Source organism: Herpailurus yagouaroundi, unplaced genomic scaffold (assembly GCF_014898765.1).
Source record: "Herpailurus yagouaroundi ecotype Mexico unplaced genomic scaffold, PumYag 162, whole genome shotgun sequence".
NCBI lineage: Eukaryota > Metazoa > Chordata > Mammalia > Carnivora > Felidae > Herpailurus > Herpailurus yagouaroundi.
In genome coordinates, this window is record NW_024412403.1 from 53,081,754 (window position 1) to 53,098,158 (window position 16,405).

At 36.7% G+C, this 16,405-nt stretch overlaps 1 pseudogene; it reads right to left on the minus strand.

The window, feature by feature from the left end:
• Positions 1-8,207: 8,207 nt before the first annotated feature.
• LOC121036508 (four and a half LIM domains protein 3-like) lies at positions 8,208-9,116 on the minus strand (annotated as a pseudogene).
• Between the last annotated feature and the right edge of the window lie 7,289 nt (positions 9,117-16,405).

Sequence of the window (16,405 nt, forward strand, 5' to 3'; positions counted from 1 at the left end):
AGATTGAGTTCAATCGCCAATAACTAATGATTTAATCAATTGTGGCTATGTAGTGAAGCCTCCATAAAGAACCAAAAGGATGGAATTCAGAGAACATTTGGAGATTTGGGGAGAATGGTGCACTGCCTTTTTCTCATACTTGTCCTACTCATCTCTCCTACCTGGCTATTCCTGAGTCATGTCCTTTCATAATAAACCAGTGATCTTGTAAGTAATATATTTTTCTGAGCTCTATGAGTCACTCTAGCAAATTAATTGAACCCAGTGGGGAAGCCCTGGAATTTCCAACCTATAACCTATTTGTTCAGAAGCCCAGGTGACAACCTGGACTTGCAATAGACATATAAAGTGGGAGAGCGGGGTGCAGTCTTATAGAACTGAACTCTTAATCTGTAAAATATGATTCTGTCTTTGGATGGATAGTGTCAGAATTGAGCTGAACTGTGGGACACCCAGCTAGTGTCCCATAGATTGCCTGGTGTTGTGGGGTAGTTCTCTCTCCTTGCCCCTGCCAAACACACACACACTGTAACTGCTGACCAGAAACATTTTATTAACCCCCTAACTTTGTTCATCTTTATAAATTGTTTTGTCTATTCCAGGATATTTAATTCCACATAAATTTTAAAATACACCTGTCAAAAATGGCTCACATTTTAGTCTTTTATTTCTTCTTTTTCAATCTATATACCTTTTATTTATTTATGACTTACTAAAATTTCTAGGACCTCCAATAGAGAGGTTGACATCCTTGCCTAGCTCCCAATATTAGGGAGAAAATAACTAAGTATGATACTAGCTACAGAATTTCCAGTAGTGTCCTTTATCCAGTTAAGAAAATTCCTTTTGATTCTCAGCTTGCCAAAAGTTTGTATCTTGAATAGATATGATTTTGTCAAATGCCTTTTTAACTGTATTATGCTTTTTGCATATTGTTGATTTAAATTTGCAACTATTTTGTAAAAGATGTTGTATCTATGTTCATGATGGACATTGGATTTATAATATTTTTCTTGAAACACCTTTGTCTAGTTTTGATATCGGTGCAATACAGTTCTCATAAAATAAAATAAAATATACTTCTTTATTTTCTGAAATAATTTATGTAAGATTGGTATGATTTCTTTCTAAATTTTTTTTAAGAATCACTAGTAAAATCCTCCCAGCCTGAGATTTTTTTTTTAAACAGGGAAGTTTTAAATTATGAATAAAATACATTTGATACACTACAGATATTCAAAAATTTTAGTTCTTCTCCTGTCAGTTTTGTAATTTTTATCTTCTAAGGAATTTTTCCTGCTCAAATAGTCATCAAATTTGTTAAATAAAGTTTTCAATATCATATATTTGTTGCTCTTTTAAGTTTTGAAGGCCTGTATAAGCATCCTCTCTTTTGTTCTTGATACTAATAATATAAACTCTTTTTATTATGATCAGTCTTTTTAAGAAATGAATGGTGAACTGTAATCTGTGGACAAATCTGTCTCATTATTGTTTTTGTATAACCCACAAGCTAAAAATAATGGCTTTTACAATTCTAAATATTTGAAAAAAAATCAAAAGTTCAAAACTATTCCATGATACTGCAAAATTATATGAAATTCAAATTTCACTATCAATGAACAGTTTTCTTGGAATACACCTGTGCATATTCATTTACAAATAGTCTAAACTTGCTTTTATGGGAAGTCAGCAGAGATGACCATTTGTAATGGAGACCTTAATGCCAGTAAACATTAAGGTATTTAACATTTGGCCTGTTATAAAAAATGTTTGCTTATACCAGTTTAGAATGTTATCAATTTTATTGTTATTTTCAGAGAACCAGATTTTGCTTTGATTGATTTTTCTCTATTACACATCTATTTTCTGTTTTACTAGTTTCTGCAATTATCTTTTTTATCTCTTTCTACATAATTTGGGTTTAATTTTCTCCTCCTTTTCTACCTTTGCAGGGTGGAATAATTGATCATTGACTTTAGATCTTTCTTGTTTCTTAACATAAGCATTTAAAAATATAGACTACACTCTAAGGAGAGATAAGCTGCCATCCATAAATTTGGATATGCTGTATTTTCATTTTTATTCAACTTAAAATATTTCTTAATTATTCAAAGAAAAAGAAGATAAAAGAGAGGAACCTACTCTATCATATATGGGCATATGGCAAAGTTATAGTAATAAAAAAGGAGTGGAATTAACCAATCAAAATAGTCAAATAATAAATTTGACTATCATTCAATTAGGGACAGATTAGACTAAGTCAATGGCATATTAAAATCTATTGTTGATAATAAATTGCTCTAATATCGGAGGCTTTAAGTAATAAACATTCATTGTCTCACAGTTTCTAAGTGTCAGGAATCCAATTCAGCTGCATCCTTTCAGTCAAGGTCTCTCATAAAGCTACATATAAGGTTCTGGCCAGGGCTACAGTCATCTTAAAACTCCACTGGGGATCAATCTGCTCCCATGCTCATTCATTTGGTCATGGGCAGGCTTCAGATCCACTTCAAGCTCATTCTTGTGGCTGTTGACAATGCTCAAGTCCTACTTGCTGTTGGCTAGAGATGTCAGTCCTTTGTCATGTAGCTCTCTCCATAGGGTAGCTCACAACATGGCACCTTGTTGTCCCAGAGTGAGAGAACAGAGAAGGAGAGGGCAAAAAAGAAGTCACAGTCTTTTGTAACCTAACCTTGGAAGTGACATCCCATCACTGGCCATAATCTGTTGATTGGAAGCAAGTCACTCAGTACAACTCACTCTTTTTTTTTTTTTTTTCAACGTTTATTTATTTTTGGGACAGAGAGAGACAGAGCATGAACGGGGGAGGGGCAGAGAGAGAGGGAGACACAGAATCGGAAACAGGCTCCAGGCTCCGAGCCATCAGCCCAGAGCCTGACGCGGGGCTCGAACCCACGGACCGCGAGATCGTGACCTGGCTGAAGTCGGACGCTTAACCGACTGCGCCACCCAGGCGCCCCATCAGTACAACTCACTCTTAATTGAAAGAGATTACTCAAACAGATGAGCACCAAGAAACAAGGTCATTGGAGGTCATTAGGAAGGCTGCCTACCGAACAAAGATGGTGTTAAAAGACTGGCTTGTTGTATGGAGAAGAGTAAAACTAGATCTCTACCTAACATCACATAAAAAGATGAAATCCATATAAATTAATAATCTACAATTTGAAAGATATTATAACAAAATAGTATAAAATGTAGATTTAGGTATTGGAAAGAATTTTTTAAATAAAAGTTCAAAAACAAACTATAAAGAAAGTGACTGCTTCATTACATCAAAATAAGGAATTCTGTAAGATAAAAGATATGATGAAAAAATTAATTACAAAAAGAACAAATGGAGGAAGATATTTTCAAATTCTAAACTTCAAGCAATTAGTATCTAAAATATCCTGCAAACTTATCTAAATCAACAAAATCAGAAGCACCTGAGTGGTTCAGTCAGTTAAGCATCTGACTTCAGCTCAGGTCATGATCTCATGGTTTGTGGGTTTGAGCCCCGTGTTGGGCTCTGTACAGACAGCTCAGAGCCTGGAACCTGCTTTGGATTCTGTGTCTGCCTCTCTCTGCCCCTCCCCTGCTCACACTCTGTCCCTGTCTCTCAAAAATAAATGTTTAAAAATTTAAAAATAAATAAATATATAAACAAATAAAAATCACAGAATCACTCCAAAAGAACAGATGCAAAAAAGATAAGAAGATGCAATTTAAAAGATGAAACCCAAAGGTTGACAACACAGAAAAAAATGTTCAAACTCATTACTAATCATTGAAATGCAAATTAAAAGAACAATGAAATAACATTTTAAGTCTCAGCCTTGCAAAAATAAGTACTCTGAATAATGCAGAAAGTGAAAGGAAGTATGGGTATAGGGACCTTTCACAGTAGAAAGAGTAATATCACAACCTGACAGTATTTAGCCAGATTAAGTATATGCATACCTTATCACATCAGCCATTCAATTCCTAGCTCTTTATATCTTAAAGAAAGTCTTATAAAATTCATTAAAGGGGAATTTATAAAAGGAATGTCATTGCAGGACTATTCAATTTATCGGGTAGGTAGAGGTTATCTGGCATCCATCATTGGGAGAATAAATATAAATATGAAAAATGCACCCTTGTGGAGATTGTGCAACAATAAGATGGAACAGATTTAACATTCACATAGTCACACAGGGGGATCTTGTAAACACAGTACTGAGTGAAAATAATACTAATAAAAAGGAACAGAATGAAATAGCTAACATAATACCTTTTCTAATGCAGTATAATATTTTATTCCACGTATATACCATAATTCATTTAATAACTAACATTTGTTGAATATTTAAATTGAGCATACCACATACAATCATTTTTGCCACATCACTATTTCTTAATGTTTATTCTGAGAAATGAGATTGGTGAATCAAAGATTAGAAATTTTGAAAGTATTTCTATGTACGCTGTCAAAATTTTCTAGAACTAAAGTTCCAATTTATGTTTCCATCAACTGTGCGTGATAATACTGTCTCAACTATAAACCCTTGGAATTTAATTCTAAAAATATATTTCCTAATTTGAAACATAAATATTTTAATATACATTTCTTTGATTTTTAGTACAACTATTTTCCATAACTTGATTGGCAATATATTATTTTTCTAATTGAAATTTTTTAAAATGTATTGAGGTAAAACAGATATACAACAGATATATGATATCTGCATATATTCAATATGTACAGTTTGATGCATTTGGAAATATACAAGCAGCCATGATGCCATCACTACAATCTAGGAATAGACATATCCAACACTTCCAGAGTTTCCTTGTGTCCCTTTGCTTTGTTTTTTAAGATTTTTTTTTTTTAGAACAGTTTTAGGTTCATAGCAAAATTGAAAGGAAGATACAGAGATCTCCCATTTACACTCTTTCTCTACACATTAATAGCTTCCTCTACCACCCTTGATTTTTTTTTTTTTTTGTGGTAAGAACAATTATCAGGAGATTTACCCTTTAAATTCTGAAGTACACAGTACCATAATGTTAACTATTATACAGCAGATCTCCAGAACTCATCCATCTCTCAAACCAAATTTTTATACCCAATGAACAAATGAACAACTCACTATTTTCCCTACGGGTCATGCTTCAGCTTCTGGCAACCACTATTGTATTCTCTGCTTCTAAGAGTTTTACTATTTAAGATACCTCATATAAGTGAAATCATGCGGTATTGGTCCTTCTGTGAATGACTTATTTCACTTAGCATAATGTCCTCCAGGTTCATCCATGTTGTCACAAATGCTGGGAGTTTCTTCCTTTGTAAAGCTGAATAATATTCAATTCTATGCATATACCATATATTCTTTACTCATTCATCTACCAATGGACACTTGGTTTTTTTCTGTATCTTGACTATTATGAATAATGCTGTAGTGAACATGAGAGTGCAGATATCTCTTCAAGATCCTGATTTCAATTCTTTTTGATATGTACCTAGAAGTGGGATAGCTGGACCATATGGTAGTTCTACTTTGAGTTTTTGAGGAAACTCCCTACTGTTTTCCATAGCTGCTGAACCATTTTACATTCCCAAAAGTACACAAGGGTTCCAATTTCTCCACATCCTCACCCAGTATCTTTTTAAAATGTGTAATAGCCATCCTAACAGGTGTGAGGTGATATTTCATTGTAGTCTTGATTTGCATTTTCCTGATAATAATGTCAAGCATCTTTTTGCATACCTGTTGGTCATTTATATATCTTTGGAAAAATGTCTTTTCAAGTCATTTGCCCATTTTTCAATTGGGTTATTTGGGGTTTTTTTTGTTTTTGTTTTTGTTTTTTTGCTATCAACTTGGATGAATTTCTTACATACTCAGGAAATCAACTCCTTACCAGATAAATAGTTTGCAAGTTTTCTTCCATTCTGTACATTTTCTTTTCATTCTTTTGATTGTTTCCATATTTGTGCAGAGGGTTTGTGGTTTGATGTAGTCTCATGTGAGTACTTTTACCTTTGTTGCCTGTGTGTTCTTACTGTTATATTCAAAACATCATTGCCAACACCAATGTCAAAAAGCTTTTCTTCTACATTTACTTCTAGGAGTTTTATAGTTCAAGTCTGTGTTTAAGTCTTTAATTTTGAGTTGATTTTTGAGCATGGGATAAGGTAGGGATCTGATTCTTTTTTTTTTTTTTTTTTTTTTTTGCATGTGAATACCTAGTTTTCCCAGCACCATTTGTTGAAGAAACTATACTTTTCCTTTTCCCATTGTGTCTTCCTGCCACCTTTGTTAAAAGATCAGTGGGTTTATTCCTAGGATCCCTATTCTGTTCAATCAATCCATATATCTGTCTTTATTCATGTATTGTACTGTTGTGCTTAAAACAGCTTTGCAATATATTTGAAATCAGGAAGTGTGATGCCTCCAGCTTTGTTCTTCTTTCTCATGATCTCTGTGCCTATTCTGGGTCTTTGTGAATTTTAGAATTGTCTTTTCTATTACTGTCAACAATGTCATTGGGTTTTTAAAAAGATAGTATTGAATCTATAAATTGTTTTGGGTAGTATGGACATTTTAACAATATCAAGTCTTCCATTTCATCAACACAAAATATCTTTATGTATATATATATGTGTGTGTGTGTGTGTGTGTGTGTGTGTACTTTGCTTTCTTTAATATGCTTTCTTTAATTTATTTTGGAAATGTTTATAATTCTCAGTGAACTTCATTACTTCCTTTGTTAAGTTTACTCTACAGTATTTTATTATTTGATACTATGTAAATGAGATTGTTTCTTAATTTCCCTGTCAGATGGTTTGTTGTTAACGTATAGAAATGCAACTGTTTTTTGCATGTTGACTTTGTATTGTATAATTTTGCTGAATCCATTTATTTGTTCTAATAATTTTTTATGTATGGAGTTTTCATAAAAGTCATGTCACCTGCAAAAAGATAAGTCTTATTTCTGACTTTCTGATTTGAATGCATTTTCTTTTTCCCACCTAGGATTTTTTCTTTCATAGGACTTCCACTACTTATCTTGAATGAAAGTGGTGAGAGTTGACATCCTCTTCTTATTCCTGATCTCAGAGAAAAATTTTCAATTTTTTACTATTGAGTATGATGTTAGCTGTGGGCTTATCAAATGTGGTCTTTATTATGTTGATTACATTCTTTTTATACCTAGTTTTTTGAGAGTTTTTGTCTGAATGAGTGTGTATTTTAAATGCTTTTTCTGCATCTAGTGAGATGATCTTGTAATTTTTATTCTTCATTCTATTAATGTGATCTATCACATTTATTGATTTACATATGTTGAACCACCCCTGCATCCCAGAAATAAATCCCACTTATCATAATGTATGATATTCTTAATGCACTATTGAATTCAGTTTACTTGTATTTTGGTGAGGATTTTTGCATCTATATTCATCAATGATATTAGCCTATAATTTTCATTTCTTATAGTTTTCTTTGTTTGGCTTTGGTATCAGAAATGCAGGACTTACAAAATAAGTTTGGAACTATCACCTCCTATTCAGTTTGGGGGAAGGGTAAATTCTTCTTTGTTTTTATTATTTTTATTTTTTCCTCACACTGCTTTATTGCAGAATCTGGAAGGCAGGTGAACCAGTTCCATCCCTCTGCCCATCTATGGGCAGAATGGAGCTGAAATGAAATCAGAAAACATTCAACAGACATGACTGGGCAATATTATAGGACCTCCTTAAACAATGAACTCCTGATTTGCTGCCTAGAGAGCCCTAGCCCTGAGGTTGGGTGGCATGGGGTGAGGAGGGTCAAGCCTGAATATACTCCACTTTTGAGGACTTCTCTGGCACCCATGGGAGAACTAAAGTCTCTGGAAAGAAGTCGAGATTGAAGAGGGCCTGGGTCCCAGATTGCAGGTTTGGAAGGTTGAGTCTAGAGCCCTGATTTGGGAAGAAGTTTTGGTCTAGGAACCCAGACTATAGGGAAGATGGCTAAATTCTGGAGTCTAGGCTTGCAGCGGGGATTTGAATCATGGAAGCTCCATAAGATCCCAGGTTTGGGGGTCCTGGGTAAACAAGTACAGGTCTGGGTATGTTAGAGCATGGAGGCTGAATCCTGGAGCCCAGAAGGACCCCAACTGGGTCCCAAAGGTGGTTTGGAAAAGGAGCCTTAGTCCTAGAGCCCTGGTTTAAGAGGCTATGGACCCAGGAGTCTTGGTTCAAGGCCTGATGAGCCACACCCCTGGCACAGCACTTGGTCTCCCGCCCCCCCCCCCCCCCACAAATCCTTGGTCCACCAGGGAGGTGGCACAGAGGGCACAGGAGATGGAGCTGTGGTGCCAGTGGTGGTCTTAGAAGGGCACGTACTTGCCTCCACCCAGTCCTATGATGCTACACTTGCAGCTGCTGCACTTGGGTGCAAACACTTCTCCAAAACCGGCCACTCAGTAGGGATCATCATCCCTGGAAGCAAACTGCTGCTCTGCCATGCACATATGGCTCCCTGTGCAGACCAGGCATTCTTGATGCCAGGGCCGATCACGGTATGTTACGCACCCTATGTCAATGACTGGCTGCGGAGGGTACGGCGAGGAGAAAGCTTGTTCTCCTGGCAGGGCACGCAGTAATGAGCTTGTGGGGCACAGAGGAACAGGAGCCCAGCAGCTGCTCACAAACCATTGCACCAGAAGCAGTGCTCGGGCCCTGTCTGGCCTCTTCTGCATTCCAGCTTCCGGGACCCAGGCATGAAGGCGTATCCTGCAGGTGAAGTCCCGGGACAAGGCACTGCTGCAGCAGTCAATGCACAGCAGCTCACTGTACTGGCAAGAGAAGCTCTGGCACCGCAGCAGCCCACCTGGATGTGGCGGTCTTGGTAGAACACCTCCCTTGAGTCGTGCCCCACATGTGGCTGGCACTCAGCACAGGCGGTGGCAAAAGTGTTGTCATAGCAGGGCACACAGTCGGGGCCATCATCCATCCGTATGTATTTGAGGCCATACAGGGATTCGCTGCATTTTGCACAAAGTCCTAGCTCATGGTGGCTATGAGTGAGCTCCCTAAGCCGGTGGCGGAGCCAGAAACCGCAGTTCCCTTGCGTTTTCTCCATTATGTTTTGTCAATTACGTCTAATTATTGATAGGGAAGGACTTACTATTGCCGTTTTGTTTATTGTATTCTGTCTGTTTTGCAGGGGCTTTGGGGGGAGTGGCTTAGAGGGCAGGGGGCTGACAAGAGTTAGAAAAGAGGTCAGGGAAAAACAAAAGTTAGGAAAAGGCTGAGCAAGAACCCACGCTAGAGTCTGTGCCTTCAAGATTTGTGCTTTAGACTGGAGGTTCACAAACTGGAGTACCAACCCACCACCAGTTTTTGTGCAGCTCTGGAGTAAGAATGGTTTTTACACTTTTAAAAGGTAGAGGAAAAAATCAAAAGAATAAAATTTCCTAACATGTGAAAATTCTATGAAATTCACATTTCATGGTACATAAGTTTTATTGGAACCAAGGCACACCCATTCATTTACATGTTGTCCATATACTTTCATGCTGAAGTAGCAGAACTGAGTAATTGGAAGGAGACCTTTTGGCCCATAAAGCCTTAAATTTTACGATCTGACCCTTTACAGAAAGACTGCTGACTCTTTCTGTAGAGCTTTGCTGCTCAAAGTATGATCTACAGACCATGAGCAAGAAGTATCATATGGGAGCTGTTAGAAAGGCAGAATCTCAGGTCCCACAAAAGACCTGCTGTATCCAAATCTGCATTTTACAATGATTTGTGTCCACATTCAATTGCACGGAGCATTGTTATATTAGTGTCCTGTTTTGGCAGATGGGTCAGTAAGTCTAGCAAGTAGGACATGGGTTGGATTAAGAGTAGGAGACAGAGGAGGAAGGGACAGGGTCCACAGACATTTAAGGAATGTCTGTCACTTGGGGGTGCACAAGAAAGCACACATTCTTACCCCAGGCTTCTGAGATTCCTGCATATAAATATATGGATAATAGGAAGTCATATGCAAGTTAACATAAAAGTTTGCATTTCTTATTATTAAAGTATGCTTTGCCAAAGCTGATCAACAGGAAGATAATCAAATTAGCCAATATCCACCTTCCCATCTCCAGCCTCAATGTAGGCACACACACAAGAAGAGTTTTCTGACAAGCAAGAATGCCATTTTTACTAGAAATTGGCCAGAAGCACTGCTATGGGGAAGTTTCTTAAGAGGTAGTAACTCAAATATTTTGCTAAAGCATTGTTACAAATGCTAGAATAGTCATGAATAAGATGGTACAGAGTACAGTCCTCCCTCAAAGATACCCTACAAGAAAATTCACCATTTGATGTTCCTTTCCTTTCCTTTTCTTTCCTTTCCTTTCCCTCCCTTCCCTTCCCTTCCCTTCCCTTCCCTTCCCTTCCCTTCCCTTTCCTTTCCTTTCTTTTTCTCTTTCTTTCTTTCTTTCTTTCTTTCCTTCTTTCTTTTCTTTCTTAATGGGAACTTTTAAGATTTACTCTTTTAGCAACTTTCAAATACATGATACAATACTGTTAACTTTATTCACTATGTTATACATTACATCTGCAGAATTTATTTATCTTATAACTGGAATTTTGTACCTTTTCATTACCTTCCCACATTTTGCCCACTCCCCACCCCATGTTCCTAGTAACCACATCTGTTCTGTTATCTATGAATTTATTTTTAAAGATTCCACATATAAGTAAGACCATATGGAATATATTTATATATTCAATTTATATTCAATTCAACATTTTCTTTACCAGTTCATTCACTGCTGAACATTTAGGTTGTTTCCATGTCTTGGTTATTGAGAAAAATGCAATGAACATGGGGTGTAGCCTTCTAAGAGATAGTGGTCTCATTTCCTTCAGATATAGACTTAGAAGTGAAATTGTTGGGTCGTATGGTGGGTTTATTTTTAATTTTTGAACGATCTCCATACTGTTTTCCACAGCAACTACACCACTTTACATTCACACCAACAACATACAAGCTTCCCCTTTCTCCACATCCTGACCAACAGTTGTCATCTCTTGACTTTTTAATAATAGCCATTATAGTAGACATGAGGTGATGTCTCAATATGGTTTTGATTTGCATTTCCCTGATATTCCTGATTTTGAATACCTTTTCATATTCCTCTTGGTCACTTGCATGTCTTCCTTGGAAAACTGCTCAGTTCCTTTGCCCATTTTTTAAATAAGTTTTTTGGTTTTTCTTCCTTATTGAGTTGTATGAGTTTATACGTATATGTATATACATATATATATAAATATACATTAATTAATTATATATTAATATTAACTCCTTATCAGATATATAAGGTGTAAATATTTTCTGCCACTTCTAAAATATCAGGATATTAGCTGTAAGCTCCACCTATTTCCTTTCCTGTTTAAAGAGAAGATTCTAGATTGTATGCATTTTTCTCTATCTCTCAGAGCTGTGGTGGCTGCTGAGAGCCACCTGCACATTTTCCTCTGGACAATACACTGAATGGCGTTTGGTGCAGTGGCCACTTCTCTCCTTCCCTTCTAAAGGAAATATCTCGGGATTGTGCACCTTCTTTTAGTCCCACAGAATCATGCTGTTTGATGAAAACGAACTGCTCTCTTTTCTGTAGGGAAGCACACTGAAAGGCTCAAAAGGTGGGTGCAGCTTCCACTTCTCTCCCTTCTTTCTGATGGAGATGTCTGGGGATTGTGCACCTTCTCTCAATTCTGCAGCACCACAGGCTGCACCACTGGCTCCTGAGCAACCCCCACCTCTTTTCCCTGGGGTCTGTTTGGGCTGGAGTGCCAGGAGGTGGGTGCAAGTTCCACCTTTTTTCATGTGTTAAAAGAGAAATCTCAAAATTGTACACTTTCTCTCAATCCCACAGACCCATGCTGACTGCTGAGAACCACCCATCTTTCTTTGTTCTTAGAAGCCCACAGGCATTCTAACTATGCTGACTGCCTCAGCTGTCTCTATAAGGTTACACAGAAGTAAATTTCTTGGGCAGGATTCCCAAAGTCTAAAAATATTGAATGCATGCTTCACTCACTGCTTGCCCCCCTGGAGAAATCTCAGGCCACTTGGATCTCTCTTGGTACTGAACTGTGGCAACTTCGGGGAGGGGCTGACCCAGGTAAACTGAAACTGCTCTTTTGACCTGCTTCACGGTATTTTTCCTCATTGTGTTTATCTGGGGAACTGTAATTTCTTAACTGGTCTCTGGAGTTCTCAGAAGGTATTTTGGCTCAAGTAGTATTGTTTGTGTGTGTTTATGTGGAGGGACAATTGTTCCAATTTCTTATTCTGCCATCTTACTGATGTCATTCTTTAATAGTTTTTAATATATTAAAATCTGATGCACACAGAAAGCACATTTTTGAAAGAATACTTGCAAACACAAGTATACAAATTTTAAAACTTAGAACCACTACTAGGAGAGCAGAAATAAAAGAAAATGGAAAATAGTTATAGCAATAACCCTACAAGCACAAATTTATCTTCCAACTGTAAGGTAGTTGGGTATTGGAGAAAATGAGCAGCCATAAGAGACTAGTAGTGATTTTCTCAGAAGAAAGATTTAATAAAGAAAAGTGTTTGTGAATATAGGTAAGCTTGCTTGTAACATGGAGAATTTCATAGGACACTGGGAGAAACTTGGGGATGATACACAGAGTTAGAAATTGAGTTAAATAAAGACACCACTGAGCATTTGAGAAATAATACGCATAGTAATCAGTTTGTGCAAGAATTCACATTTTGGGTGATGACCCAGGACAAAAAGAAGTTGGGCAAGATGAATTTGGCTTTAGCAGCCTCCTGAAGATAGGAAGCAATCCAAATTTATGGACTTCAGCCTTAGGTTGGAGTAAAAAGACAGATGGGTCTAACGTGGGATAAGATACTTCTTTTCTCTCTTTTTTTTAACTTTTCTTAATATTTATTTTTGAGAGAGAGAGAGAGAGAGAGAGAGAGAGACAGACAGACAGAGTGTGAGTGGGGGCGCAGAGAGAGAGACATACACAGAATCGAAAGCAGGCTCCAGGCTCCAAGCTGTCAGCACAAAGAATGACACGGGGCTCGGACCCATGAACTGTGAGATCAAGACGTGAGCCCAAGCCGGATGCCCCTAACATTTCTTTTCTTTTATTCTACAGGAAAGAGTGAAGCTAGGGAGCATAATCTTTATGGTAGGTACTTATGGGAGGTAGTTGCAGCATTCCCTTCAGACGGGATGGCAATAGGATGAGGTCTCTGCATCATCATGCTTCAGGTTGGAGCCCAGCAGACAGCATAATCAGCACAGCAATCCAAAATATAATCCCTGTGGGGAAAGGCACCACGTCTGCTGCTTTCCTCACTCTGTCCACAGAACCTAAGACATCAAGTAATGCAATAAGTATCTACTAAGTGAAGGAATTAAATACCAGTGAAAAACTGGAAACAGAAAGGCAACAAAAGGGAAAAAGTCAAATACATTATGGTATATCTTGATAATGGAATTTGATGAAATAAACGAAAATCATAATTTGGAAGTATACTGTTAATATCAAAAATATTTGGGGCGCCTGGGTGGCTCAGTTGGCTAAGCGTCCTACTTTGGCTCAGGTCATGATCTCACGGTCCTGAGTTCGAGCCCCACGTCGGGCTCTGTGCTGCCAGCTCAGAGCCTGGAGCCTATTTCAGAGTCTGTGTCTCCCTCTCTCTCTGACCCTTCCCCATTCATGCTCTGTCTCTCTCTGTCTCAAAAATTAAAATAAACATTAAATTTTTTTTTAAAGAAAATATTTATGCTATACAATTAAATGCTAAAAGACTGCAAACAATATTTTGTATCATCTTTTTTTTGGCAAACAAATAATTATTCATAGAAAAAAGTTGACAAGAATGTACATTAAAATATTAACTGTAGCTATTTCTGGATGTGATAAGTGACGCTTCCTCTTGCTAATGTAAATTTATGAATGGTTCAAGATTCACCTGAATTATGATGAAATTCTGAAGGTACAAAATATACATGGATTTTGAGAATCAATACCTGCAAGGTGAATGAATTCGTTTTTAAAAACCATCTATGCTAAGAATTTATACTTAGTTGTGATTGTACCAGTTAAGGAGGTATAAAATGGTTTAATAGTCTTCTGATTTGCATTTAATTGCCATATGCTTATGTGGTTAGCAGCTGCAAGCTCCTTGAGGGCAGTGATAATATTTGTATGAGTGTCCTGAGAACCTAGGTGTTCAATAAATGTCTGTTGAACTAAGTAACTATTTTATAATATCCTATAATAATTTGCCATGCTGTTGAAAGTTTTCTGGAAATATTAAATGGACACTTTGCATAATACTGATTTAACTTTTTCTCTTTTTCTGAAACTGCTTCTGCATGTATGTTTCTAACTTAGTTGCCATCTTCTTTGCACAGAAGCTTAAAATTATGATTTAGTCTGTGGTTGTTTTTTCATGCTAGTATTTTCTGTAACTACTCTTACCAAGTGACCCCTCTGAAGCTCTAGTCAATAGTCATTTTTTGGGGCGCCTGGGTGACGCAGTCGGTTAAGCGTCCGACTTCAGCCAGGTCACGATCTCGCGGTCCGGGAGTTCAAGCCCCGCGTCGGGCTCTGGGCTGATGGCTCAGAGCCTGGAGCCTGTTTCCGATTCTGTGTCGCCCTCTCTCTCTGCCCCTCCCCCGTTCATGCTCTGTCTCTCTCTGTCCCAAAAATAAATAAACGTTGAAAAAAAAATAGTCATTTTTTCCTCTTCCCTGTAAATTTTAGCACTTAAAAATTCTTATGTATCCAAAGTTTATTTGGTTATTTTAGTTTATTTCCATAAAAAAGAAACCTCATCTTTATTTTTATCAATTGACTCTGGATTTTAACACATGGGAGTTAATAATTCTCAATTCTCTTTTTCATAAAACTCTTTGATATTCTAGCCTACTTATGCTCCCAGATGCATTTGTAGAAATTTTTTTGTCAGTTTATAAAGAAAATCATGTTGATGCTTTCACTAAGACGATATCAAAGCTGTAATGAAAGTTGGAACATCTGACATATTTAGAACATTATCATCTTCATATACAGAAATACAGTTTGCCTTTCCATTTATTTCAGTATTCTCCCAATAAACCTTGGTAATTTTATGCATCGTTTTCAGCTCTTGAATTTATTTCTAAGTATTTTAATGCTTGCTTTATTGTGAATTGAATCTTTTTTCCATAATTGTTACCAAATATTTTTATTTTTATCACTTTATTTTTTTCTATATGTTTCTTTCTTTTTGGCATGCTGCTTTATTCTGTTCCTAAATACTTTAGGCAAAGGCTTAATTCATTGTTTTTCCCTTTTCTCCCATACAAACACAAGAATTTGAGTGATAAATTTTCTCCTAAGTGCTATTTTGGCAGCATTCCATACTTTTTATGTATATATTGTATTTGTATTTTCACTGCATTTTCTTGTTATTACATTCTGGATTTCTTCCCTGACCTAGGCACTTTTAAAAAACACTTTTTCTTAAGTTTTCATGCATTTGGCACATTTTAATTCCATTCTCATTATTTGTTTCTATTTTTAATGCATTGTGGCTTAAAATATAATGGGTAGTGTATCGGTTTTTAAAAATCGCTTGGGTACATTTTTGTTCCAGCATGTGATCCTTCTGAAAAACATATTATTACACTTGAAACCAAGTGCATTTCCATATTCCGTTCCTATTTTCTCTCAGGATAACGGTTAATTCTATTCTACTAATCATGTTATTCAGGTAGAACTTTTAAAATTAATTGTCTCCTTGTTATCAATCTAATCAAGAGAATCTTACTGTGGGAGTTTCACTTACCTTTCTATTGCTTGGATCTATTACTGACTAATTTAAGTTGACAGTCCTCTATTGGCTAGCCAGTGGCCTATGAACAAAATAATCATATGATTTATCATCTAAACTGGAAAAATTTAGATAGTGGAAAAGGATGCTCCTAATAATTATGCTGGATCAGCAGGCCTGAACCAAAACTACTTGAGCAAATCCAGGATAAATCTACCCTACCTGCAGGTAATCTAGCAGGAGGGCTCTATCCACTAGAGGTGTTCTATACTACTCATTCATCAAAACAGCATTAACTGAATTAGCCTGACTGAAACTTGAAAAAGTCTAACAGCATTTACTATATGTAAGTCTTACAACATGTAAGAGAGGATGGATGTAAGTGGATGTAAGCTACGGGGGTTATTTTTGTTTCCCTCTTTTGCTTATGTGTATTTTCTAAATTAAATGCAATTACTTTTGAAGAAAGAAAAAAATAAAGTTTTCAAAAGAAGCAGGTGATTTAGAAAGTATGGACATTTGGGGCAACTCTAATTCTCCATTTTAATAGAGAG